General features: G+C 39.0%; 1 long non-coding RNA gene across 1 annotated transcript in view; it reads right to left on the bottom strand.

Moving 5' to 3' along the window:
- Positions 1–5133: 5133 nt before the first annotated feature.
- LOC112106911 overlaps positions 5134–9003 on the bottom strand; it is a 38123-nt gene continuing 34253 nt past the window's right edge. The window contains exon 3 of the long non-coding RNA XR_002908138.1: positions 5134–5300. This is a non-coding gene — a long non-coding RNA (uncharacterized LOC112106911). The remainder of the gene's footprint in view (positions 5301–9003) is intronic.

Here is a 9003-nt window from a genome sequence, read left to right as displayed (position 1 = left end):
TATTATTGGTACACTCTTCAATTTTAGAGCATTGTTTTTCAATCCATATCTCCTTGGCCACCTTCATTCCTTTCTTGATCTTTCTGCCAATTGCTCTGAATTTATCAGCTCCCTCAGTGCTGTTCTTGTCTCTCAAGTTCTCTTCTAACGTCACACATTTGTAGTATTTCATTTATGACCCATGGTTTTGTCTTCTTACGGTGTTTCCCAAGGATGTCCATTGCTGCCTTATTCATTACAGCGTTGAAATTGTTGGTCATTGTTTCTACGTCTTCCTCTAGAGCAAGCAGCGGGACAAATTTTCCGCCGACCACTGGAATGACTCTGCAATATTTCGGTCTCTGAGTCTTCAAGTCAAGCTTGGTTCTGGTGAACTTTGGCCTGATGATTTTCCTTAGCCGCAGTCAAATTTTTAGCATCACAAGGTCGTAATCACTTCCAATATTAACACCGGGGAAACTCCTCGTTTTAGCTCTGTTAATCCCAGAATGAAATTGGTTTTGCACCATGGTGTAGTCGATCTGGCTGTGATGTAGACCATTAGGTGCGTGCCATATAGATCGTCTTGATGCTTTATGTGCTCCTAATGTGTTTGCAAGAACCAGATTGTTATAGCTGGCAAACTCCAGAAGTCTCCATCCTCTCTCACTGGTTACTGCATTACAGAAAGGGCCACAATAATCTCGCCAATCTGCCTGTGCGTCAGTACCCACTTCAGCATTCCAATCTCCTTGTACAATCAGGATATCTTTCTTGTGTACCTTATCGATGAGGTCTTGGAGCTGATTGTAAAAATCTTCAATTTGCTCATCATCATAGTCTGTTGTAGCCATTGTGATATTAAACGGTCCTGCCTTTAGACAGATGGAAATAAGCCTGCTGGACATTGGGTGGCATCCTAATACTGAATTATTGATATCTTTATGCACAAGAAATCCTACGCTGTTGACAAGTCTGTCCTCTCCACTGTAATAGAGTACATGGCCTTCTTTCGTTAGTACCTCTCCAAAGTTCTTCCATCTGACCTCAGAGATTCCTAGGAGGTGCCAGGTGTATTGTTCCATTTCATATGTGAGTTCTTTCAACCTCCCTATTTGTCTCAATGTCCTTACATTTCATGTGGCTATGGTGATGTTATTTCTTCCACGGATCCTCTTTCTTGGGGTTACACCATAGTATACTAGTCGCGTCTGCCCTGGTGGGAGATGGATGGCGTGGTCATTATTAACCTGGGCTGTGATTAATACGCTATAGACATCGTTGCCTTGCTCATCATATGGTGTGTCTTGGACAAATTTCTAACCTGGCGGAGCGCATCCCTCTCCAGGTAGCCCCTTTTTAGTCGCCTCTAACATCCTGCAGGAGGAGCAGTGGGCCTATTCTGTCCCCGGAACTACAGGGGAAAATTTACTCTAAGCCAAAACAGGGATCAAGTGCTCTAAGGGCCTTATATAGAGCTTGTTCCCATTTATGTAATTACATTTACCTTTCTTGCTTATAAAATTCACTGAGCCCACCATTTCTTAGTGGTTGAAATAGGTTTTAATTTTATATAACAAAAATTGTTGTAATCTACATACTGAACATTCTTTTTAACATATGTTCCCTATTTGCTCTCGTGGAACTGCCCTAGTCTTTGCAGGCCCACTTTCGCCCATTTAAACAAAAACAAAAAAAAAAGGATTGTCTTCTGAGAATACTTTAGATTGTATCCAGCTGTTCTTAGAAAAGGAGAATTCTATCCTTTTATTATGCTCAAAACGCCACTATCTTGATATCCCAAATAGAGCTGATCCATAAAAAGATCTTAGACAAGAAACAGTCATACTTGTCTAAGATATCTTATCCTGACCTGATACTTATCTACTCTCAAAGCCAGGACACTTGAGAACTAAGCTGACTAAGTAAGTTGCAATTGGTACAGAATCTAATCAGGCAAAGCCTTGGGTCCCACTGAGAGGTTCAACACACAGAACAGAACCGAACACTCCAATATGGCAATACCAAATTCCATCCCCTTTGTGACGCTGCCTCTCAAAGAATCAGACAACTTTTTGTCCTTGACTATGCTGCCTGTGAAATGGGGCTACTCATGCAAAGGAAAAACCTACTGTTCTTGTATTATGCATCCTCTAAGGCAGTGGTCTCCAAACTTTTTTGATCGCTCACCCCCATCAGTAAAAAAATTTTGCGCACGCACCCCCTGCCACACCAGCTCTACCATCTTTGCCGAATCCCGCCCCAACTTCCTGTAGAGGAAGAAGAGTATCTCTAGATCAGACTAACTAATCTAGTGAGGAGGGCTTTAAACTAGGCTCAACAAGGGCAGGAAACAAAAGCCCACACATAAGTCAAAAACATGGAGACCTGGGAGAAGGGTTGGAATCTGGGGGGAGTATGGCCAATTATATCAGAGACAAGGCAAAAGCGAGAGAGAGAGAACATAGAGGGGAAATCAAATCAGTATGTTAGATGTCTGTATACTAATGCACGAAGTACGGGGAATAAACAGAAAGAACTAGAAATGACAGTTGGCACCACAGAAACTTGGTGGGATAACACACGACTGGAATATTGGTATAGAAGCATACTGTTTGTTCAGGAAGGACAAGCAGGGAAAAAGGAAACGGTATTCCCTTGTATACCAAAAATGTATACACTTAGACTGAGGTTGAGATGAAAATAGGAGACGGACTCGTTGAAAATCTCTGGGTAACGATAAAAGGGTAAAAACAAGGGTGATGTCATGGTACGGGTTTACTACAGACCACCTAATCAGGAGGGGGGGGGGAAAAAAGAGGTGGATAAGAATTAAAAAAAAAAAAAAAAACCTAACAAAATCATCCAAAACACACAACTTAGTGGTGATGGGTGACTTCATCTACCCAGATATCTATGGGAAAAAATACAGCAGGGCACAGATTATCCAATGCTTTTGAGACAATATTTGATTTCAGAAGGTGGAGAACGTAACTAGCGGAGAAACTGTTCTAGATTTAATTTTGACAAATAGGGAGGAAATGGTTGAGAATTTGAAAGTGGAAGGCAGCTTGGGTGAAAGTGATCATGAAATAATTGAGTTCATGATTCTAAGGAATGGTAGGAGGGAAAACAGCACAATAAAGATAATGGGTTTTAAAGAAGGCAGACTTTAGCTAACTCAGGCAGTTGATAGGCAAGATCCCATAGGAACCTAGTCTGAGGGGAAAAACAGCTCAAGGGACATTAATACGGGCAAAATAGCCACCTATCCCAACACGTAGTAAACATTGGAAGTATGGCAAGAGACCGCCCTGGCTTAACCAGAAGATCTTCAATGATCTGAAACTAAAAAGAATCCTACAAAAAGTGGAAACTAGGTCAAATTACAAAGGATGAATATAAACAAACACCACAAGCCAAGACATAAAATGAGATTAAACTAGTTAGAGACGAAGAGTAACAAGAAAACATTCTACAAATACATTAAAAGCAAGAGGAAGACGAAGAACAGGGTAGGCCCCTTAGCCAATGAGGGGGAAAAGACAACATAAAATGTGGAAATTGCTAAAGTGTTGAATGACTTTGATTCAGTTTTCACCAAAAGGGTTAGTAGCAATCGGACATCTAACATCGTGACCACCAGGGAAAACGAGGTAGGATCTGATGCTAAAATACGTCAACATCAAGTTAAAAATTACTTAGTTATCAGAGGGGTAGCCGTGTTAGTCTGGATCTGTAAAAAGCAACAAAGAGTCCTGTGGCACCTTATAGACTAACAAATGTATTGGAGCATAAGCTTTTGTGGGTGAATACCCACTTTGTCAGATGCATGTGTCTAACGAAGTGGGTATTCACCCACGAAAGCTTATGCTCCAATACATTTGTTAGTCTATAAGGTGCCACAGGACTCTTTGTTGCTTTAGACAATTATATGTCTTCAAGTCACCAGGTCCTCATGAAATACATCCTAGCATACTAAAGGAGCTGACTGAGGAGATATCTGAGCCATTAATGATTATCTTTGAAAACTCACGAAAAATGAAAAAGGGAAAATATAGTGCCAAAAAAGGGAATAAGGACAACCTGGGGAATTATAGATCAGTCATCTTAACTTCAGTACCCGGAAAGATAATGGAGCAAATAATCAAGCAATCAATTTGCCAACGCCTAGAACAATAAGGCGATAAGTAACCATCATGGATTTTTCAACAAATCATGTCAAACCAATCAAATAGCTTTCTTTGATGGGATAATAAGCATTGTGGAGACGGGGGGGAAGCGGTAGATGTGATATATCTCCACTTCAGATACTGTCTCACGTGACCTTCTCATAAACAAATTAGGGAAATAGAGCCTAGATGGAGCTACTATAAGGCGGGTGCATACCTGGTTGGAAAACTATTCCAAATGGTTCACAATCAAGCTGGAAGGACATGTTGAGTGGAGTCCCACCGGGATTGGTCCTGGGTCCAGTATTGTTTAATATCTTCATTAATGATTTAGATAATGGCATAAAGAGTACATTTATAAAGTTTGCCAACAATACCAACCTAAAAGGGGTTGCAAGTGCTTTGGAGGATATGATTAAAATTCAAAATGATCTGGACAAACTGGATAAATGGTCACCCCTACAACAGATAGTCCTTTCAGCTTGTGGTGTCCATTTTGGTGGCCCTTACTGTCTAGATCACTCAAACAGCAGCTACCACCAAGGATCCTGGGATAGGATGCATTTAGAAGTACTGAAAGCCAGATGAGGGTACTGTTTGCTTGTACCTGGTTTACAAGCTATCCAGATTGCACTATAAAAGTGAACTGTAGTTTTCATTATTTACTGTTTGTCTCATCTGCAAATTGGTAAGTTATGATTGTGTGTCTTCTTCCAGGTCACTGATAAAAAAAAAAAAAAGAGCACAGGGCTAAGATCCCACAAGAAACACCACCACTTGATGATGATTCCCGGTTTGCCTTTACATCTTGATACATATTCTTCATTCAATTAGGGACAAAAAAAGAGAGACTTTCATTCATACATTGACAATGACCTTCAAGTGAACAGACATTAGTCATGGTGTAATTCTCTAAATGAAAGACATCTAAAATTCACCACTAAGTATTAAACAGTGATATGGGACTCTTACCATCATTTTTTCAAAAAGTGCTAGGATTTCTCGCTCTGACAAGGGTTTGGGGATGAACTCATCCACATCTGCAGGAGGTGATGACCAATCAATAGAGGAATGTGATTGTTTCAGCTGCAATAAAGGAGGTCTTTCTTTTCTACTGCCTGGAATCCTTATGCTGGCAAATCTATCCAACTGCAAACAAAAAACAGTGAACGTGTATCACCAGTCATTCATATTATATTCAACCACAATAGTTTTCACACATACTTTGTTAAAAAGTTAAGTGTCTGACATGTTTGACCAACAGCTAGCCTTTACAATTTGATTTTTAACGTTTTTATAATGAGACCTATTCTACTCATCTTTAGACATTTAAAAAAAAAAAAATCAGCTGCTCCAATACAATGTGTACTTTAAAGTTTGCATCGATAGGTATCTTTTTTGTTTTTATTACCTGGGACAAAGGGAATAAGGGACATCAATTCAGAGATTTATTTAGCACGCGGACCTTTTATCTTGTATGCCCAAATATTATTTGACCAAACCTCAGCAATATATCCCAGTAAAAAATATAAAGTTAACTCTTACCAATTGAGTAACCTTGAGTTTAAAATCTTCTATGTAGTAACTGATAGAAAATGAGAGTGTAACCATGCAAAGTCAATGCACTAGATGGAAGCCCATCACCACCACCACCACCCACCACTGGAAAGGAGACTGCAAAGATTTTTACCAGGCCACTGCCCCTGTACTCAGATAGGTGGTCAATCCTCTGTATCAGCCTCCGGTTAGGGGCTGCCAGATTAAAATTTAAGGTGCTGCTGGCTCCTAGAGAAAAAAGGTACTTGCCCCTTCACCCATCCAGATGCAGGGGATGTCTCTGCTACTATCTATTTTCTCCAGCAGCCTCCTGGTTGCTTCAAGAGGGTAGGTGTTGCTTTAAAGTCCCCCTCCCCTGAATAGCCAATTCCTTCATTATAGCAGAACAAGCACCCGTCAAATGAAACATATGTAGGTCTTGGCAGTTTCACAGCTGCTCAGAGCTCTGAATTGGATCAAGTAACTAGCCAGGCAATTTGTAAATTTTCTGTGTGTTGCTGCCATGGAAAGCGAGTTATACTTAGTTTACATTTGGAAGGTTACCTTCACAATCAAAGTAGCTAGAAAAAGGGGTATTTTAAAGAAAATAAGTTATGTAAAAATTAGTTGTTTGCTCCACATACACTCACGTGTTTGAGGCCCAGCCCTTCTCCTGGGTAGTTAGAGGGCTCTCAAACTGTGGTGCACGAGCACGAAGACTTATAACAGTTGTCCAGAAGCACGTTGAGACACCAAAAGCATACCAAATGAGAGTCAGTACATAACATGTCTACTGGGGGGGGGAGGGAGAGGAATAGAAAAAAAGCTAACATTTAGGCCATGTCTATATTAGCGAACTTACAGTGTCACAGCTGTACCAAATGCAGCTGCACTGCTGTAAAATCGCTCATTTAGCCGCTGTATGCTGACAGAAGAGAGCTATCCCATCAACATAATAAAACCACATAAACAAGCGGCGGTAGCCATGACGGCAAGAGAAGCTCTCCCACTGACATAGCGCTGTGCACATAAGCACTTATGCCAGCAAAACTTATGTCGATCAGGGACATGGTTTTTTCACACCCCTAAGTGACTTAAGTTTTCCCAGCAAAAATGGTAGTACATACATGGTCTTAATCCTAAAAGTACAATAGTAGTAAATAATAGCGGTTAGCTCACCGAGTTCTTATTGTTCAGAGATCTCAAAGTACTTTATAGAGCTGGGTAAGAATTGTGCATAGTACACCAAAATTGTGCTCCCAAAATTGATGCAAATACATGTTAAGTTACTTGTCCAAGGAATAAAAGATGGAGCAAGAACACAACATTCCTGACCTCTACCCACAGCACTATTGTAAAACCAATATTTTTTGTGTATGTTTGAATTTAATAACTCTTCGGGATTGTCAAATAGGCTTAAATGGAATTTAATCAAATATCAGCCAGATTAGTACAGCACTATACAGAATACAGATACATTACCACCCTTGGTGTAAGGTGAAGAGCTAGCCTCTCCCCTCCTCCTCTGTATCTGGTTGGATGCTGGCAGTTTTATAATCCCCAACCTAATTTGTCAAGTTCCCTGTTTTTTATAATCCCTGTTCCTTGTTGAAGAAAAAGTTGCTTTTCCGTGATTAATTTCACCATGTGTCCTCTTGTCATTTTTGTTTTACCTAATTACTTATGAATTTCTTTTTTGGCATCTTTAGGGTTACATGATTGATAAACTAAGAGGAATTCTAATCCAGTTACTATTACTGACAGCTGTGACAGCCAGCAGTTCTTACTGAGTTAGCAAACATCTTTCAATGGATTCTTATTTTACCCATTACAGAAAACATCTGCAACAAGTACCTCTTATCAAAGAACATAAATAAATAGTAGGTACCCCTTATCAATCATCCAGTTTTGTTTATACCATACTTTTGCTGTATAAGGGGTCTTCCCTAGACATCTATTTTCCCATAGACTTGAGACCAGCCATAATAAAGTAAAGCCCAATATTCAGTCACATGAAATTCTTGAATATGGGTCACTCACGTTAAAAATCAACATTTTGGTCTTAGAGTTCAAACATACCCTTTGCTAATAACAAAGACTTTGGAAGAACAATTAATATATGAATGAATTTAATGTACAAAAATAAAAAGAGGACTAAAAGGGTTAATATTAAACTAACAATTGCAAAAACTTATTGAAAAAGCTGTTTTTTTTTTAATAGACTCTTATTTGCTTCTTATGAAAGAAATTACAATTCATAACAGGCATGATTTTGATGTTCTAGAACTCTTCCTAATAAGATGCCGTTTTTATTTAATACTTAAAACAACATTAAAAAAAAAATCAAACACAAGTTACAATTTAAGCCTGTTAGGATACTTCACAGTATTAATGTTGCCATTCTAAAAATACTACACTATTGTCTATTCAAGGGACTTAGAAAATTTCTTCTCTGTACTTACTGCATAAAAGATAGAGTTCACTAAAACATAAGAAAGTCAATAGCTTGGTATTGTTAAGAATTGCTTCAAGAGTTTATTCCATTTCTTCTCCTTCCTCAGCTCTCTGAGCATGTCACAACATCTTACTTCCTTATCAAGTAATAATACCAGAATTTCCCACGCTACCACACTGTTTACTTTACTTTACCCTTATTTTTCTATCTGCTATCCCCACAACTTTGCATGGCAAAGAACACTTATCAGTTTTGTAGTCGTCCCTACACTTGGCATTTCCAACACTTCAGATTGGACAGCACAGAGGAGTAGATCTAGAAGTGCAGAATCAGTTTGCACAATCCCATAAGTCAGAAGCTTGTCTTAGTCACAGGTTTGACTGAGCCTTCAAGACTGGACACACAGTCAAGGAGGATCAAAAATACAAGCAACTGAAAGTAATACTGCCTAATTCAGACTTTTGCTGTTTGGTAAGCAACAGATTATATTAGCCTAGCCCAAACCAGCTAGGCACCTTCCCTTAGTTTTTGTTACTACAAGAACGCTGTTTTAAAAAGTATCTGAACTTTCTTAAGCCTTACTAAACCAAACCTTTAGTTCAAATATTTTGTACCATGTATACCTACATGAAAGCTTGAGTCATACATATTAGATTAGAGCCAATTACTTCTATATTTCTTATTATAAACAAACAGACTATTATGTGATATGTCCCTTAGCCTCTATGTAGCTTAAAAAAGTATTGTCATTAAGATGTACTATTAAGAGCAAGTAGAATAACAAATGGAAGCTTGAAGTCTGTACCTGTTTTGTGTTTTCACAATTATGGAAGACAACCCTGCTGATTGCCATGATCCCAG

Source organism: Terrapene carolina, unplaced genomic scaffold, assembly GCF_002925995.2.
Source record: "Terrapene carolina triunguis isolate 2854851 unplaced genomic scaffold, T_m_triunguis-2.0 Scaffold17, whole genome shotgun sequence".
Lineage (NCBI taxonomy): Eukaryota > Metazoa > Chordata > Testudines > Emydidae > Terrapene > Terrapene triunguis.
This window is presented reverse-complemented; position numbering and strand designations above follow the sequence as displayed.